Raw genomic sequence first — 24,716 nt, forward strand, 5'->3', positions numbered from 1 at the left:
AAACTGAAGCAGTTTGAATGATTTTTCCAAAGTCAAATAGCAAGGAAGTATCTATGGCTGAATTTGAATCCAGGTCTTCCTGACTCCAGGTCCACAATTTTATCTACTTCACCACCTACTGCCCTAAAAGACATAACTGGGGAGATAAATGAGCATGCATGGTGAGAATTATATTTATTGAAGTGGTGGTATATACCTGCCTATCTAAAATAATATGTATGTATGTATATACACATAAAAAGAGAGAGGGTTGGATGACTATTAAGGGTATAATATTTTGGCAGTGGGTCTTAAATTGTACAAGCCACTAACCTTACTTCTATCTCTCCTAGAACCACTGAAATACTGTGATACAGTTTTCATATAACATTGGTCCTGGGATGTTTCTGGTTTTTTCCAATACACCTGTATCTTTACTTTTGATGGGGAGAGTGAAGAAGAAAATGAATTTGTACACAGTTGCTACAACTCCCCAAGCCAGCATTGATTTAAAGCAACATTATATAAAGTAGCAATAGAATTTATGAGGCAGAGGAACCCTTAAAAAAATCACCTAGTCCAGTTCATTCCTTTTACGTTTGAGGAAACTGTGGCCCTGATTGTCCAGTGTCACTCAGCTATTTAGTAACAGAATAAGAACTTGAATCCATGTTTCTTGACTCCCAGTCCTATGTACTATCCTCTGTAGTGTGCTGGTAGTAATTAGGAATAATTCTAAATCCACTATTGATTTGAAGCTGATTCCTGATCCGATGGGAATCCTTTTTGTCACATTAGAACAAACAAACCTTTTAGAGAAACATTATATAGATGTTATCACCAAGATCCAAATTGTAGACCATATGAAGAAAGCTTCCTTAAAGGGGTGGTTGTTTATTTTGGGAGTATCCTTTCCCAGTAGCACAAGGCTTTATATCGTAATGTAATTTTGAGTCAAATATCTTTTTTTAAATGTGGCAGAAGACACAGGGATATAATTTGAACATATAAAAGTCCTAGGCAGTAAGAAGGTATAATCTAATTAACTTAGGGTTGTGTCTAAAAGGTCCAAATGATTTAAAGGTGACAAGAAGATTTAACTGGGAGATAGGCCTTCAGCCTGGACCAAGTTGAGGTAAAAATATTGAATATTGTGTTCTCTGGTAAGAAAGAAGTGAACAGCACGAAGAAAGCACCAAATTAGGAAGGGAAGAGAAAAAAAGTAGACAATTTCAAAACAGCATTTTGAAAAGGACAAGCTACAAAGATTCAAAGTTAGAAAATATTGGCTTGCTCAGACGAGAGGCCAAAAAGGGAATCGTGTAGAGCAGCTGATAGCAAGCCCTAGAAGGCACTGAATTTTCTTTTAAACCCTAAGTGGCCAACAAGCAGTCATGGCAGTAAGTAGCAGGTTTGGTTTGAAGGGGAAGCAGTAGCTTCAGCAATGGAGGCTTGTGCCGTAGAAGGATTCATTTAGTACTTAAAACTGATATTTGCTGAGCATCTGAACATAAAAGATTGATAGTAAATGTTTCCTTAACAGAAGAACTATGCCCTAAGGGCATAGTTTTTAAGAAGAAAATCCACGGTAGTCACAAGACAATTTAGAAATAAAGAGTTACTAAGGGAGGAGATACAAGAGAGTAAATACTGGATCCCCACTTTGTCTTGCAGTTCGAACTGTAGACATCAGTTGTTAAAAGGACCTTACTCATCTAATCCGATTCTTGGCACATCCCATGTAGGAAACATAGACTATACTGTTGACAACCCAGGGCCATAACTACGTTGGGGAATTTGAAGATACTGTTCCGTTTTCCAATTTCTGGTTCCCAGCTGGAAAACACCTATGCTGCTTGCTTGTTTTTAGGTCTCCCTTAGTACAAAATTCCTGGTGCACCACTCCAGTAATTCAACTCAGCAAGCCTTCCCCTGCTTTGTACCAGGTGGTAAAATACAAAATGAAAAAACAGCCCCTGCTCTCAAGGAAACTACATTCTCCTGGGGGATACAACATTAAACAGGTAAATGTAAGATACTTTGAGGAAGGAGAGTGCACTAACTAGAGAGCCCTGGAAGGACATCCCTAGGAAGTAGCCCCAGTGGTGAACCTTAATCCAAGAAAGAGAAATGTCTCAGGGGATAGTTGAGTTTTAAGTCCACAAGCATTTATTAAGCACTCAATATGTGTCAGGTACTGGAATAAGCACAGTTTGAGATACCAGTGAGACATCCATGAGAACAATAGTTAAGCATATAGATCTAAAGCTCAGGAGAGAGGTCAGAGGAAGGGTTATAAATTTGGGAACCATACACATAAGTAATCATTGAAGTTGTGGAAGTAGATGAAATCACCAAGGAACACAATAAAAAAGAAAAAGCTTATCACAGCATAGCTTTCCAACACTTAGCACAGTGCCTGGCACATAGCAGGGACTTAATGTTTAATGACTGACAAAAGGCCAAGAATAGATCTGTAGTTAATGTTCACATTAAGGAATTGTTCTCTGAAAGTTCTTAAGAATGAACATTATGCATTAGCACTTTGTATACTTCCATGAAACATCTGAACATACAAGTTTTTGTAATTGTATAGTTTAAAAATAGATTCATATCTAATGATGCCAGATCATATTAGTTTCACCAAAAAAAAAGCCCCATGCTTTTATCCTAGTCACTGAATGGGTACCTCTGAAAACTTAATTTGAATTTTTTCGTCTATGCTTTCTCTTAATCACTATTACCTTTTGTTGTCCTTTAGCTATTGGCTTTCAGCTAAATTTAGGTAAATATTGATTTTTATTTTTTACATATTCAAGGGGGAACAGCCAAAATAACACAATTAGCTACCCTGTCTTCATATGAAATTCATTTTCCTTTTGAAAAAACCTAAATCACATCTCAACATCTACTGGCGTACACTTTGAAAAAAAATAGAGATTATTTCTTGACTTGCTTTAATGATAATTTTATTTTTTTAAAAGTGGAAGAAGCAACAAGGTTAATTCTTAGATCCTCGCTGTTATTCTCACCAATGGGTGAGAATTGGTCTGTTGGGAGTAGAAATGATAGTTTGTTGGGGTGGAAAACCCCTTTGGTAGAAAATTACACTCTTTAGGATTTGTGATAGAGAAGAAGATAGTCCAGTCTAAACTATAGATTTTGGAAGGATAGATTTCAAAGGGTTCAGAGGAAAGCAACGTAGGAATCCATTGATAGAAATTCTATAGGAAGTAAGTCTGGAGGAATGATCGGGACACTCAAGAACGAGGTTCTGAAGATACAAGAAAAAAGTTCTAATGAAGAGGAAGAAGGGGAGCTGCTAGAAATGAGAGGGGACACACAGGAAACTCACCAACTAGCTTGAATTTTCAAAAAAGGTGCAGATGATGGAAGCAAGGAAAACACAGAATTTCAGAGTTAAGAGGAACCCCACTGGCTTATTACAACCCTCACTTTAAAAATCCCCTGAACAAATGATAATTGTTGGTACCCCTATCCTGCTTTCATCTGTTTTGGGGAATCTGGCCAATAATTCTTACTAGAGCTGGGAGAAAAATCTAAGTTCTAGCTTTAGGCCAACTAAATTATCCTTCTAGACTACTCTGGTGAAAGCTGAAGATACTTGGGCTTTCTACCAGTGTTTCAACATGTTCCCTCTATCTGGTTTGGTTGGTTTGTTAGAGGGAGAGAAATCCCACTAACCTCAGTGCATTCTGATGTTAGGCTTTTTAACTTCCCTGGATTTACTGGAATCTTAAAGCAAATAGACTACCAATGTCTCTAATTCTCTTCAGTTTATTCCTACCTAATCATTACACATCTTCATGATAGCAGGAAGATTAATCAGCCTTCTACTTAGCCCACATCGGCTAGCCTCTCCTACTTGGATGGAAGTATTCATATAGCTTCTAGCGGTCCAAAGAGGAAGTAAACTTTTTTAAAAAGGTTACCTCCACCTCCCTTTCACCCAAAGATTCTGGAATAACTACTTGGAGAATATTATTTGACTTTGTAACACAGGAGGGCTGCAAAGGAAGGAAAGAAAAGTTCTGGATAATCTTCAAGTCTACCTTTTATTGCCCTTTTTGAATGAAGTACATTTACCTTTTTTAAGGATTAAAAACCAACTAAACAACAGTAATACATTCTAGAAGGCTGAGATAACAAGGAAACAGAAGAGTAAAGCTTTCAGTAGTGAAATAAATGGAAAAACAATGGAACATTTAAGAACTCCAGAATTAGAACACGCATTCAAGAATGACTCAAAAAAGGGCCTCATGAAACACAAGAGTGGAAAACAGTAAAATGGCCTAGCTAGGGGAAAATCAAAGAACTTAGAAACAGAAAGGAATCTAGAGATTGTCTAATTTGACTTCCTTATTTCACCTATGAGAGTACTGAGGCCTAAACTCAAAAGGCAGAACTATGACCAGAACCCAGGTCTCTGGTATGTTCTTTCCATGACCACATACTGCCTCAACTGGTTTGAACTCTGAGGAAAAGATCCTAGCCACAATTTAGCCATTTCTAAGCCCTAACTTCTGACCTTTCTGATAAGATCGAATAGATCATGGTTGGGTAGCATTCAGAACCTGTCCTGAAAAGTAAAAGCTGAAGGTAAAAACTACACAGATTTTTTAGCCTTTCAAAATCAGCATTTGTTGTTCCTGCTGCTTCCAAATTTTAAGGACTGATCTGATATCAGAAACCCGGAAAGAAAGGTCTTGCAATGGCACTGGAATTAAGGAAAGTATAAATTTATTCCCAATTCTTGCCATTGCACCCCTTGATAATTGAGGCAAAGCATGTCTGTTCTATATTTAGGATGGGTTACAACCCCAATGTCCAGGACTATCATCAACTTTAAGCACACCCCCCAGCTACTCTTAGCCCCTCGGTCTTACCTTCTAGTGCCCAAATGAACAACCCTTTTGTTCCAATTTTACAAAGCCCAATAGGCTGCTGAGCCATTTGCTATGGCAAGGAAGTGAAGAGATGGAGGTGTTGGTTTGTGACAGGATATTAAGAAACATTGCCAGTTTCATGTATTTTGCTTCTTGAAGGAACCATTGGCTGAGCAGGGGCCACCATCTGGATTAGGCAAGGAGCACAGAAGGCTACTTGTTCAACAATACGTCCCACACATATTCTACCAATTGAAGATTTATTTGGGTTAAAATCCTCTTTTTTTTTAAATGAAAATAACCCCAGAGAAGGATAAGCCAGTCATTCACACTAAGGTGTACATTACTTTGATCAGATTAACCCTTAGCAGACACAGCTCCAATGAATGAATAACCTGTAGCTTCATCAGGATCATGGTTGGGTTAAGCAGCAGTGCCCAGAAGAGTTCAAAATCAATGATGTTTGTTGATATGCTGGACATGGCATTCATGATAGCTCCCAATTAGGGCCTGATGGATGACCTTAGTATGCTATGAGTACTGAGAATGTTACCAGTGTGATAACAAAGACACTGTGAAATGATGGATCCATAAAAGCTATGGCTAGACAAGGAGTATAATATAAAGGCCAGTCCTCAAAACATACCAGGAATCTGGAGGACAAGACTGAGCCAGGGATTATGTATGCCAAACTGCAGTTCCAGGAAAGGTACTTCAGCAACCAGCACAATACCAGTTCTAGATGTCAAAGGCACAAATGTCCATAAAGGCCTGACAATGTCAGAAACCAGGAAGTCTACAGGAACTAAAAAGTGGTGTGGTTAGAACAGGCAGAAGGTACCAGTAACAAGAAGACCAGTATTCAGATAAATATTTTCCAAGCCAGAAGGTTTTTTATATAGTTTCTAACAGGGCAGAAACCAATCCTGGGAAGTATCCTTCACTGCAGCTATATATTATACAAAACTGGCAGATCCTCACACAACTACTATGATATTTCAACTCACTGTGCCCAGAAGATGTTGAAACAACTATAAGTTCTGCCTTAACACAGGTCCCAGAGTTCAGAGAGGATAAATGCCTTACCCATTATAACACAGCTGACTTAAAGAGATGTGAACTAAGTTGTTGGGGTTTTTTTCCCCAACAATATCATGCTGTCTTTAATAGGGAAGATTGCATAAGTCAGTAGAGAAAATAATTTCTCTGAGGGAGTGACTGTACAGAAGGAAAAGCAGAAGGCCAGAGACTGAGCCTTGGGAGACATCTGGGGGATGAGGGTGGGAGTTAGGAAGAGGAGGATGCCCAGTTACAAGCAGTCTAATGGAGATATAGGAAGGGAACCAAAATAATGTCACAAAAGCCAAGCAAGAAGGGACTTTTTGAGAAAGATAGGCTCAGTTGTTAAATGTTGTCGAGAGGCCAAGGGGAAAGAGATTAGGTCTTTGGATTTTGCCAGAAAGAGGTCACTGATAAACTTGGCAGTAGAGAGGTAGAGGAAAAAGCCAAAATGCTGGAACTAGAAGTATTTTTTATGATTAAGTACAAGAAATAATACCTGCAAGGATGTCATCACAAATTCTTTTTTTTACATTCTTTTTTTTATTTTTTTCATATTTATTTATTTAATGTTTTTAGTTTTCAGCATTAATTTTCACAGAGTTTGAATTACAAATTTTCTCCTCATTTCTACCCTCCCCCCTGCTCCAAGATGTTATATATTCTGATTACCCCGTTCCCCAGTCAATCCTCCCTTCTGTCACCCCACTCCCCCCCATTCCCCTTTCCCTTACATTCTTGTAGGGCAAGATAGATTTTTATGCCCCATTGCCTGTATATCTTATTTCCTAGTTGCATGCAAAAACTTTTTTTTTGAACATCTTCTTTTAAAACTTTGAGTTCCAAATTCTGTCCCCTTTTCCCTCCCCACCCACCCTCCCTAAGAAGGCAAGCAACTCAACATAGGCCACATGTGTATCATTATGCAAACCTCTTCCACAATACTCATGTTGTGAAAGACTAACTATATTTTGCTCCTTCCTATCCTATCCCCCTTTATCCAATTTTCTCCCTTGACTCTGTCTCTTTTCAAAAGTGTTTGCTTTTGATTACCTCCTCCCTCTATCTGCCCTCCCTTCTATCGTCCCCCCTTTTTTATCTCCTTCCTCCTTCTTTCCTGTGGGGTAAGATACCCAATTGAGTGTGTACATTATTCCCTCCTCAGGTCAATTCTGATTAGAGCAAGATTCACTCATTCCCCCTTACCTGCCCCCTCTTCCCTCCCAACAGAACTGCTTTTTCTTGCCTCTTTTATGTGAGATAATTTACGCCATTCTATCTCTCCCTTTCTCCCTCTCTCAATATATTCCTCTCTCATCCCTTAATTTGATTTTTTCAGATATGATCCCTTCATATTTAACTCACCCTGTGCCCTCTGTCCATATATGTGTATATATGTATATATATATATATATACATATATATATATATATATGTATGTATGTATGTATGCATGTATATTCCCTTCAGCTAATACTGAGGTCTCATGAATTATACACATCATCTTTCCATGTAGGAATGTGAACAAAACAGTTCAACTTTAGTAAGTCCCTTGCGATTTCTCTGTCTTGATTACCTTTCATGTTTCTCTTGATTCTTGTGTTTGAAAGTCAGATTTTTCTATTCAGCTCTGGTCTTTTCACTGAGAAAGCTTGAAAGTCCTCTATTTTATTGAAAATCCATATTTTGCCTTGGAGCATGATACTCAGCTTTGCTGGGTAGGTGATTCTTGGTTTTAATCCTAGCTCCATTGACCTTCAGAATATCATATTCCAAGCCCTTTGATCCCTTAATGTAGAAACTGCTAGATCTTGTGTTATTCTGATTGTGTTTCCATAATACTCAAATTGTTTCTTTCTGGCTGCTTGCAATATTTTCTCCTTGATCTGGGAGCTCTGGAATTTGGCAACAATGTTCCTCAGAGTTTTCTTTTGGGGATCTTTTTCAAGAGGTGATCTATGGATTCTTTCAATTTCTCTTTTACCCTCTGGTTCTAGAATATTAGGACAATTTTCCTTGATAATTTCTTGAAAGATGATATCTAGGCTCTTTTTTTGGTCATGGCTTTCAGGTAGTCCAATAATTTTTAAATTCTCTCTCCTGGATCTATTTTCCAGGTCAGTAGTTTTTCCAATGAGGTATTTCACATTGTCTTCCATTTTTTCATTCCTTTGGTTCTGTTTTATAATTTCTTGATTTCTCATAAAGTCACTAGCTTCCACTTGCTCCAGTCTAATTTTTAAGGTAGTATTTCCTTCGGTGGTCTTTTGGACCTCCTTTTCCATTTGGCTAATTCTGCCTTTCAAGGCATTCTTCTTCTCATTGGCTTTTTTGGAGCTCTTTTGCCATTTGAGTTAATCTTTTTTTTAAGGTGTTATTTTCTTCAGTATTTTTTGAGTCTCCTTTAGCAAGTCATTGACTTCTTTTTCATTATTTTCTCACATCACTCTCATTTCTCTTCCCAGTTTTTCCTCTACTTCTCTTACTTGCTTTTCCAAATCCTTTTTGAGCTCTTTGAGCTCTTCCATGGCCTGAGACCAGTTCATGTTTTTCTTGGAGGCTTTTGATGTAGGCTCTTTGATTTCGTTGACTTCTTCTGGCTGTATGTTTTGGTCTTCTTTATCACCAAAGAAAGATTCCAAAGTCTGAGTCTGAATCTCAGTGCATTTTTGCTGCCTGGCCATGTTCCCAGCCAACTACTTGACCCTTGAGTTTTTTGTCAGGGTATGACTGCTTGTAGAGTATAGAGTACTTTGTCCCAAGCTTGAAGGGTTGTGCTGTTGTTTTCAGAGCTATTTCCACACAGCAAGCACTGCCACACCAGCACTCTTCCTCCTCCAAGAACTGCCAACCCAGGCTGCGACTCAGATCTTAAGCAGGCTCTGCACTCCTGCTCTGATCTGCCACTTAATTCCTCCCACCAGGTGGGCCTGGGGCCAGAAGCAACTGCTGCTGTAGTTCTGTCCTCAGAGCTGCACCACCTCTGCTGCCCCCCTGGGCAGTGGCTGAACTGCAAACTCCTTTCACTCTGTCCCCACAGCTTTTCCCACTAACCTTCTCTGTTGTCTTTGGTGTTTGTGGGTTGAGAAGTCTGGTAACTGCCACAGCTCACTGATTCAGGGTGCTAGGGCTTGTTCTGCCCAGTTCCCAGTCTGGTTGGTCCGGGCTCTGCAACACTCCACTCCCAGCTCCATGCAATAGACTTTACCCAGCGACCATCCAGGCTGTCCTGGGCTGGAGCCCTGCTTCCCTCTGCTATTCTGTGGGTTCTGCAGCTCTAGAATTTGTTCAGAGCCATTTTTGTAGGTTTTTGGAGGGACCTAGGGGGGAGCTCATGCAAGTCCCTGCTTTTCAGCTGCCATCTTGGCTCTGCCCCCCTGTCATCACAAATTCTTGCAGGTTCAAGGGCACATAGGGCTTTTTCGTTTTTCAAAACTACTTAACCATTTCTGATCTGATTTTTCTAACATAGCCAAGAAGAAAAATTCTATAAGTTAGTGCTAGGTAGTTTAATAACTTAGGAAATTGGTTTTTATGTTTCTCCTTCATGATTGCTATGCATTTTATAACTTCTAATTATTTAATTACCTTAAATTTTTTTAATTCATTTAAAATATTTATTAATTGCTGGGGGAATTAAAAGAAATAAATAAGATATACTATGTGGTCTTTACCCCTAACTCCTACCTAAGTTAGCCCTGTGGTTTTTTCTTACTTCCTTGTAGACTGAAGGGGCAGGAAGCACCCCTCTGAGCTTCCTGCTGTGTTTGAGGCTGAGGATGAACACATGCAATCTTCTTGGTGGCTCTTTCAACTCTTTATTCTTGAAGCTTTGATAAGCCTTGGAAGATATTAAAATCCCGGGAGGGGCTGGGACAGGAGATAAGCTTTGGGTTCACTGCTGCTGCCATCAGAGCAACAACACCTTATAAAGAACGTGCTAAAGAAAAATAGCTAAGGAAGAAAATTAAAACCAACCAAAATAGAAAATTAACAAAATAGGGGAAAGGAAAGTATTAATGCCTACAAAATAACTAAAGAAGGAATACAGATGGAAAAAGAAATGACAAGGCATTCTGAGAAACCCCCCTCAAAAGGTTAAACCACACATTTAGAAGAATTTAACTGGGAAGGAAGTCACAAGGCTAAATAAAAGAAAGCCAAAAACTAACACTAAATATTTTTTTTAAAAAAAAGCAAGGATGTGAAGGAAATGATGAAGCAAATGACCAATATAGAGTATATAATAGAAATCCTGAAAGAATCAATAAAAATGACCAACACCAGATTTACTGTAGTGGGAAAAACAAAATTTGACAATATGAAGTCAAGACGCCACAACTTCAGCATTACTGCTATCCCAAACAATTAGAAAAACAAAAAATTCTGAACATTCTGTCTCAGGAAATTATTTTTTACAACTTTGTAAAATTAATAAAAGCAAAGAGTAGTATCTGAATAGAAAGAATTTATGGGACTGATAATAACCCAAGATTCAATACTATAATAAGAAAAAAAATCCCATAAGCTTTAAGATGACAGAAATAACATACTAAGGCACAATAATTCAAGATCCCAAGACTTCTCAAGGAAACTAAGTGACAACCAGAGAAACTGAAATACAATTTGTGTAAAACTAATGAACATGAACTCACTCCAGAATTTTCTGCCCAGCAAAATGACAAGAGGCAGCTATTGAAAAAGTATCTACACTTTTGAAAGTTTTCAGAGAAATGCACGTACTTCAAGAAATCTTTGATCAGTTAGACAAAAAAAAAAGTGACATAAATCAAAATAAACCAATTCCTCACAAAATGTGAAAACCCACAAATTCAGCCAACCTTTATCACTGAATGTTGTATAAGGATGTTTCAGATAAACAAGGAGAAATTTAACAGAGGGAAGGGAGGGAAAGCAGGATAATCCCAAGACAAAGATTCTTACTTTGACGAAGGGGAAATCCAAGCTAAGGAAATCTTCTAGTATAAGACAGGAATTTTGTTTAGAATGGTTTTGTTACATTTGGCTTATTTAATTGTAGTAAGAATTTTAAAAGTCTGTATTCTCTTCTGATAAATTTAGTGACAATCACCCAAAATAACAAAAGACAAATTTTAACTATCATAACATTAATTGTAAATAGACTGAATTCTTTAAGAGAATAGAAAAATCAATAGAACGATGGAAGGGGGAAGAAAAAATCAGATTAAATAACAGACCCCAACAAATATTCTATTTAGAGGAGACCCCTTAATCTAGAAAGATGCAAATTGATTCAAACTGAAAAGGTGATCTCAAACTAAACACTGTATGGCCAAATCACCAAAAGTGGGAGTGGAATTGATGATTTGCAGAAAGTTAACTACAAACCAACAAATGTTTTTAAAAAGAGATAATAAACATATTATGTTAAATTAAGAGAAGATATTTACAATAAGTATATACTTAAACTTGAAAGATCTGTGATTTCTTCAGAGTGGGTAGCCCTCTACCAATGCAGATTGAAACCCTTCTTTGATATAGTACATGGTCTTCAAGAGTTGCTGTGGCCTGAAATTTCATCACCCTTCTGGCAACCTAGTGATAAGCCTCTCCAATTTAGCTAGGCTGATCCTCAGACAAAAGACATTCAGGACATTACCTAGTCCATTCAAAATGAGAGTACATCAATTTTAAATGTATATGTGCCTAATAATTCATTAAACTGAGAGGGAAAACTCGCACACTTGAAAGGTGAAACATCTCAAAAATCAATAACAATGGAAATTCATTGCCTTCTTTTCGAATATTCTGAGGGTGAGGAATTACTTAACCCTCAGAATATGAGAAATCTAAAGGAAAAATAAAAAAGGTGAATAAAGTATTAAGCAAAGTAGATCTAATAGACATACGGGGTGAACTCGATGGAGAAAGGAAAAATATACATTCTTTTTGAGCACATATGCAATATACATAAAAGTTGACCATGTATGCTATATAAAAAATGAAATACAAGTAAACAGAAAAGCAAAGGTATCATATGCCATATTTATGCAATAAAGTTAGTAAGTAATTGAATGAATAAAAGGTATAAGGCCATATGGCAACTTTTAAAGTTATTTCTTAAACTGCTTACTAAGTGAAAGGGGAAATTAGAAAAACAGATGATTTGCATCAAAGATCATGATAATACATTATTATATATCAAGAATCCATGTGATTCAGTGAAAGCAAGATTTAGCAGCAAATTGATAGCATGCAATTTTTGGATCAATAAGAAGAAAAGAGAAAAAACTAATGGGATGAGTCTCTAAGTATATAGGCTAGAAAAAGGACAAAACTGTATGCCAACAGAAAAAAGTAAAAAGAGAAACAGCTAACACCAGAGCAAAAATTAACATCATTAAAGAAAAAAAAATTTAAAAGATAAACAAATCTAAGAGTTGAGAATTTAAATATAAAAATATTGATAAAAATTAGGAAATTAAGAAGAGTAAACCCAAATCACAAAAATGAAAAAGACCATGAGGACAAAAGAAATCAAGAAAATTATAGGATCATAGATTTGGGATTGGGAGGGACTTTAATGATCATCTAACCTAACACGATCATTTTATTAAATTAGGAAACCAAGATTTATAGAGGTTAAGTAACTCACCCAATGTCACATAGATAATAACAATAAACAATCTATAACCTGCTGGTGGGACTATCTACCTCAGGTCTCTCCCCACTTCAATCCATCCTCTATTCAACCACTAACATGATTTTCCCAAAACACAGGTCTGATCGTGTCACTAGCCTACTCAATAAATTTCAGGGACTTCCTATTGCCTCCAAGAAACAAATAAAAAATTCTCTGTTAGGCATTCAAAGCCCTTCACCTCACTCCTATCTTTCCAGTCTTATTACACCTTGCTCCCTGCCAGTAGTCTTTGATCTAGTGACACTGGCCTTCTGGCTATACCATCTTTCAGCTTTGGGTATTTTCTCTGGCTGTCCCCCAGGCCTGAATGTTCTCCTTCTCTGCTCAGACTACTGACCTCCCTGGCTTCCTTTAAGTCCCAACTAAAATCCCACATTCTATAGGAAGCATATAATTCCAGTGCTTTCCCTCTTTTAATTATTTGCTATTTATCCTGTATATAGCTTGCTTTGGGTATATTTGCATGCTTCCCCCCCTCCCATTAGATTGTGAGCTCCCTGAAGACAGGGACTGTCTTTTGCCTCTTTTTGTATCTCCAGCACTTAGCACAGTGCCTGGAACATAATAGGAGCTTAATAAATGTTTATTGCTCGACTGGTTGATTGAACGTATGCAATATTAACAAATCACAGGGCTCATCACCCTAATATAGCTATAAGATTAGCATTTCCTCACCTCAAAATAAGACAATTCACACATTTTTAGAGCATATGATCAAAAATCTATAAACATACTTTTGCAATGATAGACATTTTTGAAAGAACAATAATAAGGTCAGTTATAGGCAGATGTCATTGAATTTGTTGAATTTAACTAAAAGTGATGTTTACTTCTGGATAGAGCCTATGAAATAACTAAGATCTATGGGGGAAAAAGACCTTCTATAGGTGACAGCTTCATGAACTCGACCAATGGTATGTTGACAAAGAAACATCAAACAAATGACTGTTATGTGGGTTTGTTTGGGGGAAAAGAGGGTTTATGATGATAGTTCAGCATGCAGTCGTTGCCACCAGAAGTTACAAGAGGATTATCTTTAAGAAGCAGGGACTTAGTGATCAATGTAAGACTATAGAAGGAAATGGTAGAAACGGTAGCTATCGTCACAGGCTATAAAAATTTAGCACCTACCAAATACCTAGCAAAACATTCCAAAGTGGCTGGAATTGTACAGCAGAAGCACGATAACTTTTATGAACTGACAGATAATGCTGCCAGCGGCTGTGGTGCCAAAATGGCTGGAGATGGCCGGATGGTACAGAGAGTGAAAAGAAAACATGAGCCAGGCGAGAAAGTAAAGAACAGCTCCATTTATTATGCAGAGGGACAGGGCTCATATACCCTTTTAGGTAAGCAGAATAGACAAATCCACGTGCGAGGCATTTGTATGATGCATGACTTCCTAGTGCTTAGTTCCCCTTTGCATGACTTCCTTGTGCCTTTGTTCCCTCTTTTGCCATAAAAAATATTGTGTTAATAGCCCACAGGTGGTGTTTAGCACATGTGTGCCATGGGGGTATCGGAGAGAGCACGAGGCTTGGAGAGCCTTCAACCTAAACAGCATGTGTATGCCGAGGGTGGGTATGGAGAGCCCATGTAACGAGTTATCAGCCCAAGGGTAAGAACAGGCCTTTGGCCTGTATCTTATCCCAGAATGGACTTTCTCAGAGCTGGCTCTCTACAAGATAACAATCTTTCATCCTTCAAACATGGATCTCAAAATATCCTAGGTAATATAAAGAATAAACTATACTTGAACCAGATTATTCACCCTATCACTGGACTAGTATTTGCCTACAATCTCCCAGATATGTCATTCTTCAGTTTTCCATGGAACTTCTCCCAGGACCTTCTTTATAAACCTCATTGAAAAGGATGAGAACATGATGATGATGATGATGATGACGATGACTATAGCCCAAACCATTCTTAAGAATCAAGGAACTACTGGAACCAGAATATTATCACAGATTAAAACTGTTGCCCATAATTGTCCAGTCATAACATCGATCAATAATAATTTTAGCACAAAATTTTAAAAAGTATTACAGAGCCATCAGTGTCCTTTTATTGTTCTTTTAATTTATACCATTTAGTTGATGTATAACTTATTCTCCTTGCTATGCTTACTTCGCTCTTTTTTAAAAACTGCAGTTTTATTTTATTTTCAGGTCCACATGCCTCCCACCTCCATTCCCCTAATGGAGAAAGCAAAAGAAAAAATAAAAAATAAAAACCCATTACAAACATGTACAGTCAGGCAAAATAAATTCCTGCATTGGATATATGTGTGTGTATGTATTTGTATATGTATGCATGTGGATATGTATGTATGTATATGCCTCAGTCTGTGCTTGGAATCCATCGCCTACTTCTTCCTAGAGGTGGGTAACATGTTTCATCACATGTGTGTATATATGTCCATATAGAAGATATAGGGATGTGTGTTTATATATACATACATATACAAATACATACACATACACATATACATATATAGATGCAGCTAGTTGGTTCAGTGGATAGAACACTAGGCCTGGAGTCAGGAAGATCTGAGTTCAAATCTAGCCTCAGACACTTAATAGGTGTGTGACCCTGGCAAATCACTTAACCTCTGTTTGTCTCAATCTACTTTAGAAGGAAATAGCAAGCCATTTCTGTATCTTTGCCAAGAAAACCCCATGGACAGTATGGTTCATGGGGTAATGAAGAGTCAGAAATGACTGAACACCAACAACACATATATGTGTCTCAATCCACTAGGAGTCTATCACTTAACTCTGGAGGTGGGGAGCATGTTTCATCATAAATCCTCTGTAATTGTGGTTGGCTATTGTTTTTTGATCATTGTGGTTTCTCTTTACAATATTGTTGTTAATATATAAATTGTTCTTCTGGTTTGGCTCACTTCACTTTGCCTTGGTTCGTAGAAGTCTTCCTAGGTTTCTTTAAAACCATCCTCTTTGTTTCTTACAGCACAATAGTACTCCATTACATTTATATACCATAAGTTGCTCATACATCTCCCAGGCAATGGGCACCCTCTCAGTTTCCAATTCTTTGACAGAAAAGATCTAGAAATATTTTTGTACATAAGAAAAATATCTTAATAGCTGTCAACATACTCATAATCTCTAAACTACATGGAGTGAAAAACATTCGAAATACAGAGAACTAGCAAAAGAAACCAAAACCATGTGAGAACAGGTTAACATGCACATTATCCCCATCATCCTGTCCTCCTCTGGAGTTCTCTCAATGATATTTCAGTGAGGCTTACATTCTAGTACTTCTTTTCATTTATAAAAAGCAATCATTTCATTCACTTGTTCAGTATCGACTTCAGTGAGAAGGATGAAAAACAGAAGGAGGAGGAGGAAGAGGAGAATGAGAAAAAGGAGGAGGAGGAGAAGAAAGGAGGAAGGGAGGAAGGAAGGAGGGGAGAGAAAGGAGGGAGGAAGGAAGAGAGGGAGGGAGGAAGGGAGGGAGGGAGGAAGGAAGGGAGGGAGGGAAGAAGGAAGGAAGGAAGAGAATGACAATTATAGGATTTGTAGTGCTTTTTCCTCACTTAAATCTGGTCCCTGTGGTGGGTCTCTTCCACCACGATGGTGATACCTACGATGAGTATACAGCTATTTCTTTTATACCTCGCCTGATTTTTATTATCAAAGGATCATTGAACAGGGTTTCTGTTGTTATGTCTTCCAAAGAATTGTAAATAGTTTTGATATGGGGATGGAAGACTCATATTTGTAAAAGAGCCTAAAAGAAGGCATTTTGTTCTACTGAATCAAAAGGTTTTTCATAGTCAATGAACCAGGGGTAGGAAACCTGCAGCCTCGAGGCCATATGTGGCCTTCTAGGTCCTCAAGTGCAGCCCTTTGACTGAATCCAAACTTCACAGAACAAATCCCCTTAATAAAAGGCTCAGTCAAAAGGCCACACCCAAAGACCTAGAAGGCCACATATGGCCTCAAGGCCTCAGGTTCCCCACCCCTGCAATAAACAATAAGTCCAATGAGAGCTTACATTCTCCACATCTTTCACATATTTGTGATATGATCCATTGTTAAATATTATTTGCAAAACTCTGCTTGTTCCCTACTAAAACCTAATTGAGGGGTAATTCTTCAATTCGCTTACAGAAAAATTACTCATAACAATTTTGTATAGATAGGAGAATAGGCAAACAGTAATTATTAATTTTCTCTCTTTTATGTATTAATAAGATCTGAGATGTTGAAGGTGAGGATAATGAAATCCTCTAGATGATCTTCTTTGTTTGACATTGTGCCAATTGCATCAAATCCTAGAATATGGCAAAATATCCTGGAAAGAAGTTTGGTTCATACAAGAAAGAACAAGTGAATGAAGAATGGCTATTGCCCAGATTTCAATATGCATTTGGTTGGACACGCTTTAGAATTTGTCTATAAATATGTACATTTATCACAGACAGTACAGATGTATAATGAGTTGTGCTCACAGTTGAAGAGAAGGAGGAGAATGTGTTGAATTGCCTTCAGGAAATTGGAAAACTCTTTTACTAAACTCAAGCTTTCCCACAAAAGCCAAAGTCCACATTTTTGATACTCATATTCTACTAGTATTGCTATATGGCAAAAAGACATGGGATCCAATTGCCTGTGAAGAATTGAAACCAAGAATCACAGAAGGCAAAGAAGAGGCATGTGGTGGGTGTAAGCAGACTGCAACATATAACCAATGAAGAAGTCCAAAAAATAGAAATAAAAGGCATCATCAAAGAAGTGTACAATAGGAAGAGGAGATAGGCTGGTCATGTGGCAAGAATGAGGACTGACAGTCAGATACACAGAATAGTCTACTAATATCCCAACAATGTCAGCACATTCGGTAGAGTTCCTGTGACAAATTTAGGTGAAGCCATATCCCAGATCCATTTTATCAAGTGCTTTTCAATAAATCTACAGAAGTTGAGCTTATATCCCAAAACTATTATTCGATTACAAAAGGCAGATGTTTTATCTACTTGTGCAATAGTCAGAAGAACATAAAACATAGAACAATAGTAGAATAGAAGCTTGTCCTAGGGCACTTTCTCTATGAATTCCATCAAAAGATGAGAATGAGATAACAGACAATTTGATTTAGTATATGTTTTTATCAGAAATTATTATAGACAGCTCTATCCTTATAAATTTAAACATCTAAAAGAAATGAGATATTACTTCAGAAAAATATGGGATTCCAAAGTCAACAAAACAAAATACTGATAACCTATGTAGACTAATCATAGAAGTAAGACATGTCATTAAAGAGCTGTCTTGCAAAAGACACTATGCATAGATTCGAAAGTGAATTCTATTAAAGAACAAATAATGCTGATATCATATACAGTTATCCCTTTCATATCACAGCGGGTAAGGGCACAGTACCACTGCAATCTGGAAGATTCAACTAAAATTTTTGACCCTATGGTAAAGTGCCAGAGAAGAAGTCTGGATTTTTTCTTTTTCTTTTATGGGGTGTTTTACAGTACCTTATTGTAAAAATTGGGTTTAGTATTTGGTTATAGACTCTGTTTTGTCTTCTGGCCTTTGTATGCAAAACTCCCAAAAAATTCCCATTTAATTGCTTATGTCAACACACGATATATCAAAACTATGATGGGGAAAGTCGCAATGTGGAAGGGATAACTTGTGGACTGTTTAGAAGATAAAGCTGCCCAGTTCCAATTATGAAACAAATATAATATTGATCCCTAAACTTGACAAAGGTAAAATTGAAAGAAAATTATAGAGTAGTTATCATTAGTGAGCATCTATGCAAATATATTTAATAAAATACTTGCCAATAAGATAGAGCAAAAAATAGATGCAAAAAACTCTCTGTAATGTCTAAGTAGGACAGTTAATATAACGAGGAATATAATCAATACAATAAATCATACCAATAAGAGAAAAAATAAAGACCTTATATCAGCTAAGGTGGGAAAGTTTTTGACAAAATATAGTATTCCTTTATATGTAGAAACATTTTATCATGCAGGAATAGATTAGTTTTTCCTAAATATTATTTTTAAAGTATATAGCCAAAATAGTGACCAAATATCATATACTAGGGAGAAAACATTGCCATGTATCTGACAGGGTTATTTTGAGGCTCAAGTTAGATCATGTATATAAACTGCTTTGCACACTTTCAAGCACTGTGTACTTGTAGGTTGTTATTGCCCAAAATAGATGTAAAATAGGATTGTCTGTTTTTGCCCCTCCCGTTTGAAATAGCCTTAGACACTCTAGCAAGAATAATAAGATGGGCATGAAAAAGCAATAAAAGTTAGGAACACTGGCAAAGCAGTCAAAATATCTATATGAATAAATGGCTCAACTGCAAATCTAGAAAATCCAACTCAAGTCAATAACAACAAAAATATATTGAGGTAATAAATGACTGATAAAGTAGCAGGATGTAAAATAAACTCATTAAAATAAGGCATTTCTGCGTAGCAAGAAGAATCAAGGGAAATATATAGAAAAATGCCCTTTAACATAATGGCAAAATGTATCAAATATCTGAGTGTTGAATTATCAAGAAACATATAAAAAGACAATTTCAAAATGATAATAACAAAAATCAAACAAGAACCAAACAAACAGATAATCACCCGCTCATAGTTGGGCTGAAGAAATATAATAAAAATACATTTCCCAAACTTATTTATATATTTAATGCATACCAGTCAAGATACCAATAGGCTAATTCATAGAATTGGATATAACAAAATTTATAAAGAAAATTTGATTGACAAGAATATAAAGAAAAGTAATTTTTATAAAAGGAACTGATAAAGGGATAGTTGCCTTACCATAAAGCAATAAAAATTATTACCAGAGGGATGGGGAATAGAAAATTAGATCAGTGGTACTGAGTAGAGAAGCCAGAAGTTAAACTATATCTATTACACACACACACACACAAGGTTAATGTCTGGCAAACCTAGGTCTAAAAAACACTAGAGATTAGAATTATTTAATAAAAATGTTAAGGAAATTGGATAAATTAGTTTGGATTCATTCTTTACAATATGCATTATAATAAATGCTATATGAATGATGTAATTTTTTAATAATTTAAAATGGAAAAAATAAGGATAGCATATTTTTCTCACCTCTAGACAAAACATTTTATCAATCAAACAAATGAAAAAAATTATTAGAACAGAAACCCAATGGAATCTATAGGGGGGAAAGCAGTATTTTTTTTTTAATTCTGAACTTTAAAAGCATTACGTAAAACAAGCATTTCCATGTAAATTGTAGAACAGGAGAGAATTATACATGAAACAGCAAGTTTCTATTATGTAGACAAAAGTACTTGTAAAATAAAATAAGGTGAATATATGAAGGAATTTCATCAGTGAGAGAACACTAAGTGTGAGAACACTTTCCACCAATGCAGATCTCAACTTGTCTCTAATTATCCACTAGGTATATCTTAAGGAGTTGCTTGGAGCACAAAGGGTTTAATTGATTTGCCTGGAGTAACACAGCAAATTTCAAAAGTAGGATTCAGGTATCCCTCACTCCAGACTCAGGACCTCACTCTGCTACAGGCCTCTTTGCAATGAATGTTTACAGAAAATAAATGAGAAAAAAAGTCTGAAATCTGGCATAGATTTATAAAACTAATAAATATTTCCCAATGGAGAAATAGTCAAAGGACATATAAATAGACAATTGTTGAAGGAGAAAAAAAATTGATATTTAACAACCACATAAAAAGATTATTTTTGTTAAACATCAGATATGACTTTTTAAAATAATATATTAGAGATAGAATAAGAGATAAAGTGTTATATAATTTAGGGACAAATTTCTAGCACTGGCTATCTATCCACAATATTGAAAAGGAAGGAGGGAGGAAAGGAGGAAGGTAATAAAGAAGGGAGGGAGGCAGGAAGAGAGAGAAAAGGGAGTTCTCCTTCACTGGAGCTCTTCAAACATATGCTTGATGACCATTTGTTGTACCAGGGCAGAGGTGGGAAACCTGTGGCCACATGTGGTCTTCTAGGTCCTTGGGTGTAACCTTACCATTGTTCCATAAGAAATGGTGATCAAGTTGTGTGGAACAGCAACTTCACCCAAAATTAAACTCAGAGGCTTCTCAAGTAGAAAGTAGAAATGAATTTTATTACGATCCCGCGGGAAAGGAGAGTCTCCGAACCAATAGACAATCGGTAGGGAGAGGTAGTGCCCAGAGGGCAGAACCCAGCTATATACCCTAACACAAACATGAGTCCAAGTTTTACAGAACAAATCCTTTTATTAAGGGGATTTATTCTGTGAAGTTTGGATTCAGTCAAAGGGCCACACTTGAGGACCTAGAGGGCCACAGGTTCCCTACTCCTGCACTAGAGGTTCTTTTTTTCAGGTATGTAAAATGAAGGGGTAGAGGGCAGAATTTCAACCACATGACCTCTGAATTTCCATCTAGCTCTGTGGTACTTTGTTAAATGTTATGAGATTATTATTAATTAAGATTATTATTATAAGATTTTATTGCTTATTTTATATGTTTATTTGATTATTTTGGTAGACATTATGAGATATAATAATTTTTTAAAATAACATATTAGAGATAGGATAGTAGCTCATAAGAGATAAAGCATTATATTATTTATGGACAAATTTCTAGCACTGTCTATCCACAATACTGAAAGTTTTCAAGGCACCAGAAGCACTTAATGTTGTACAACTCTTTTTGTGAACTCTGTTTCCAAATTTAAAGACAAGGAAATCCGCTAATGATCCTTTATAGTTTATACAACAAAGGAAATCATTTGCAAAGAAGCACAATATCGATTCCTATTCCAGCATACAATTGGCCGGTATAACTCCAGGTTTCTGAGAAACTCTTTCAGCTCAACAGTCTAAGATCACTGGGCAAAAGTCCTTGAGAAAATAACCCAATCAGTGGAATAGTTTACGTACACAATATAGGGTAGTAAATGACCATAGCAATCTAGTGTTTGATAAATCCAAATATCCAAGCTTTTGGGACAAGAACTCACTATTCAGCAAAAACTGCTGAATAAACTGTAAAACAGTTTAGCAGAAACTAGATACAGACCAACATCTCACACCATAAACCAAGGTAAAATCAAAATGGGTTTGTAATTTAGTCAAAAAGGGTGATACCGTAAGCAGATTAGGGCAGCATGGAATAGTTTACCTGTCAGATTTATGGATAAGGGAAGAATTTATGACCAAACAAGAAAAAGAGAGCATTACAAGATGTAAAATGGATGATTTTGATTATATTAAATTTGAAAGTATTTACACAAACAAAACCAATGCAGCCAAGATTATAAGGAAAGCAGAAAGCTGGGGGGAGGAGGAATTTATAGTAAATGTCTCTGATAAATACCTCATTTCTCAAATATGGAGAGAATTTAGTCAAGAATACCAGTCATTCCCCCAATTGATGAAGGATAGCAGAGGAATTTTGAATTGATACCAAAGAATATGAACAGGTAGTTTTCAGACAAAGTCAAAGCTATCTAGAGTCATATAAAAATGCTCTAAGTCACTGTTGTTGTTTGTCTTTTGTTTTTAAAGAGGACCAATGATATTATGTGGTGATGTTGTGACTTGTGGGAGAATTAAATTTAAGTGAGGCAGAGTTGCACAAAGTTGTTAGCCTCGTCTCTCTTCCAGAGTCACTGAAGTCCAGTGGCAAGAAAAAATTAAGATGACTGGCAATAGCCTGGGATGCAATGGATGACCTTGGTGACAGCACCTGCTTTAGCCACCTTCATGGCCACTGAAACAAATTGTTCTCATCTGTCCGATCTACTGAGGAAAGTCTTCACATGCTTGGGGTAGATATTCCCCTAACTCACTGATGGTTTTGTGGCTAGTTGGTTATCCTCAACCTGGTTTAGCTCCTCAGCTGAGATGGTTTACTGGGATATAGCAGCTTCTTAAAGCCACAGGTGAGAGCTGACAACAAAGGTGAATGAACAGCCCTGAAAAGCGTTCAGCAAGCCCTCAGACCAGAGGTGCTAGTCCTCCTTGAACACCCCATAAGCCCCTCTAAATCACTACTGATTAGAGAAATACAAAATAAAAACAACTCTGAGGTACCACCTCACACCTATCAGATTGGCTAATATGACAGAAAAGGAAAATGATAAATGTTGGAGAGGATGTGGCAAAATTGGGACACTAATACACTATTGGTGGAGTTGTGAACTGATCCAACCATTCTGGAGATCAATTTGGAACTATACACAAAGGGCTATAAATATGTGCAATTTTTTTTTTTGCAATTTGACCAAGCAATACCAATACTAAGTCTGTATCTCAAAGAAATAAAAAAAAAAGAAAAGGAAGCTCTTTTAAGTGGCAAAGAATTGGAAATTGCAGGGATGTCCATCAATTAAGGAATGGCTGAACAAGTCGAGGTATATGATTGTAATGGGACATTATTGTGTTATGAGAAATGATGAATAGGATGATTTCAGAAAGACCTAGAAAGACTTACATGAACTGATGCAAAGTGAAGTGAGCAGAACTAGAAAACATACAACATAGCAAACCACTACAGTATCTATGGTATACAGAAACAGTAATATTGTACAATGATCAGCTGTGAATGATTTAGCTATTCTCAGCAATACAATGATCTAAAATAATTCTGAAGGACTTATGATGAAAAATGCTATCCTCTCCCAGAGAAAGAACTGATGGAGTTTGAATGCAAATTGAAGTATACTATATTTCACTTTATTTTTTTGAGGGTTTTTTTTGGTCTGTGTTTTTTTTTTTCTCACAACATGACTAATAGGGAAATGTGTTTTGCATGATTGCACATGTATAATCTATATCAATTGTTTGCCATCTCAGGAAGGGAATTAGAGAGGTTGGAAGAGAGGGAAGGAGGGAGAGAATTCGGAACTCCAATTTTTTAAAAATGAATGTTAAAATGTTATTAAGCTACCTATACCCTGTGACCCAGCAATACCACTACTAGGTCTATTTCCAAAGATGATCAGGGAAACAGCAAAAGAACCTAAATGTTCTAAAATGTTCATAGCTGTTCTTTTTGTGGTGGCAAAGAACCAGAAATTTCAAGGATGCCCATCAACTAGGGAATGGCTGAACAAGTTGTTTGTATGACCGTGATGGAATACTACTGTGCTATAAGAAATGATGAATTCAATGATCTTAGAAAAACATGGAAAGACTTACACAAAATAAAGAAGAGGAAAATGAGCAAAGCCAGAAGAACATTGTATACAGTAACAGCAATATTGTTTTAAGAACAACTTTAAGTGATTAAGTTATTTTGACTGTTATAAATACCTAAATTAGGTACAAAGGACAAATGAAGACATTATCTGCATCCAGAGAAAGAACTGATAAATAGAAGTCTGTATAGAATAATTTTACATATGTATATATGCCTATTTGTATCTAATGGTGGCCATCTCTAGGATGGGGAATGGGAGAGGGAAGAAAAAAAGGGAAAAAATTTACACAATAACTTTGTCATGTATTTAAAAGGAATAGCAAGTTGTACATGGTAGATTTGCAGTTTCATATGCAATCACCTTCTTTTAGTTATACTATGCTATGGAAATGCTTGTTTTATTCCATAAATTAAAAATAAAATAAAATTTTTAAAAATGAATGTTAAAATTGTTTTTACATGTAAATGGGGAAAAATAAATATTATTTTTTAAAAGTAATCCAAAATACCCTTCAAGTTAATGGCTACATACATAAAACATATACACCTAAAAACTTGCAAATGATTATGGGAAGCTTTGCAAAGTCAGTGAAGTACTCCAGACTAAGAACAAACATTGAGATGATATACCAATCTTGATTGGTAAAGCACATGTTGTTATTTGCTGAGTCATTTTTCAGTCATATATGACTCTTTGTGACCCTATTTGGTGTTTTCTTAGCAAAGATACTGGAGTGGTTTGCCATTTCTTTCTCCAGCTCATTTTACAGATGAGGAAACTGAGGCAAACAGGGTGAAATGATTTGCTCAGGGTCACATAGCTTGTAAGCGTCTGAGGCTTGATTTGA

This window comes from Trichosurus vulpecula, chromosome 5, assembly GCF_011100635.1.
Source record: "Trichosurus vulpecula isolate mTriVul1 chromosome 5, mTriVul1.pri, whole genome shotgun sequence".
NCBI lineage: Eukaryota > Metazoa > Chordata > Mammalia > Diprotodontia > Phalangeridae > Trichosurus > Trichosurus vulpecula.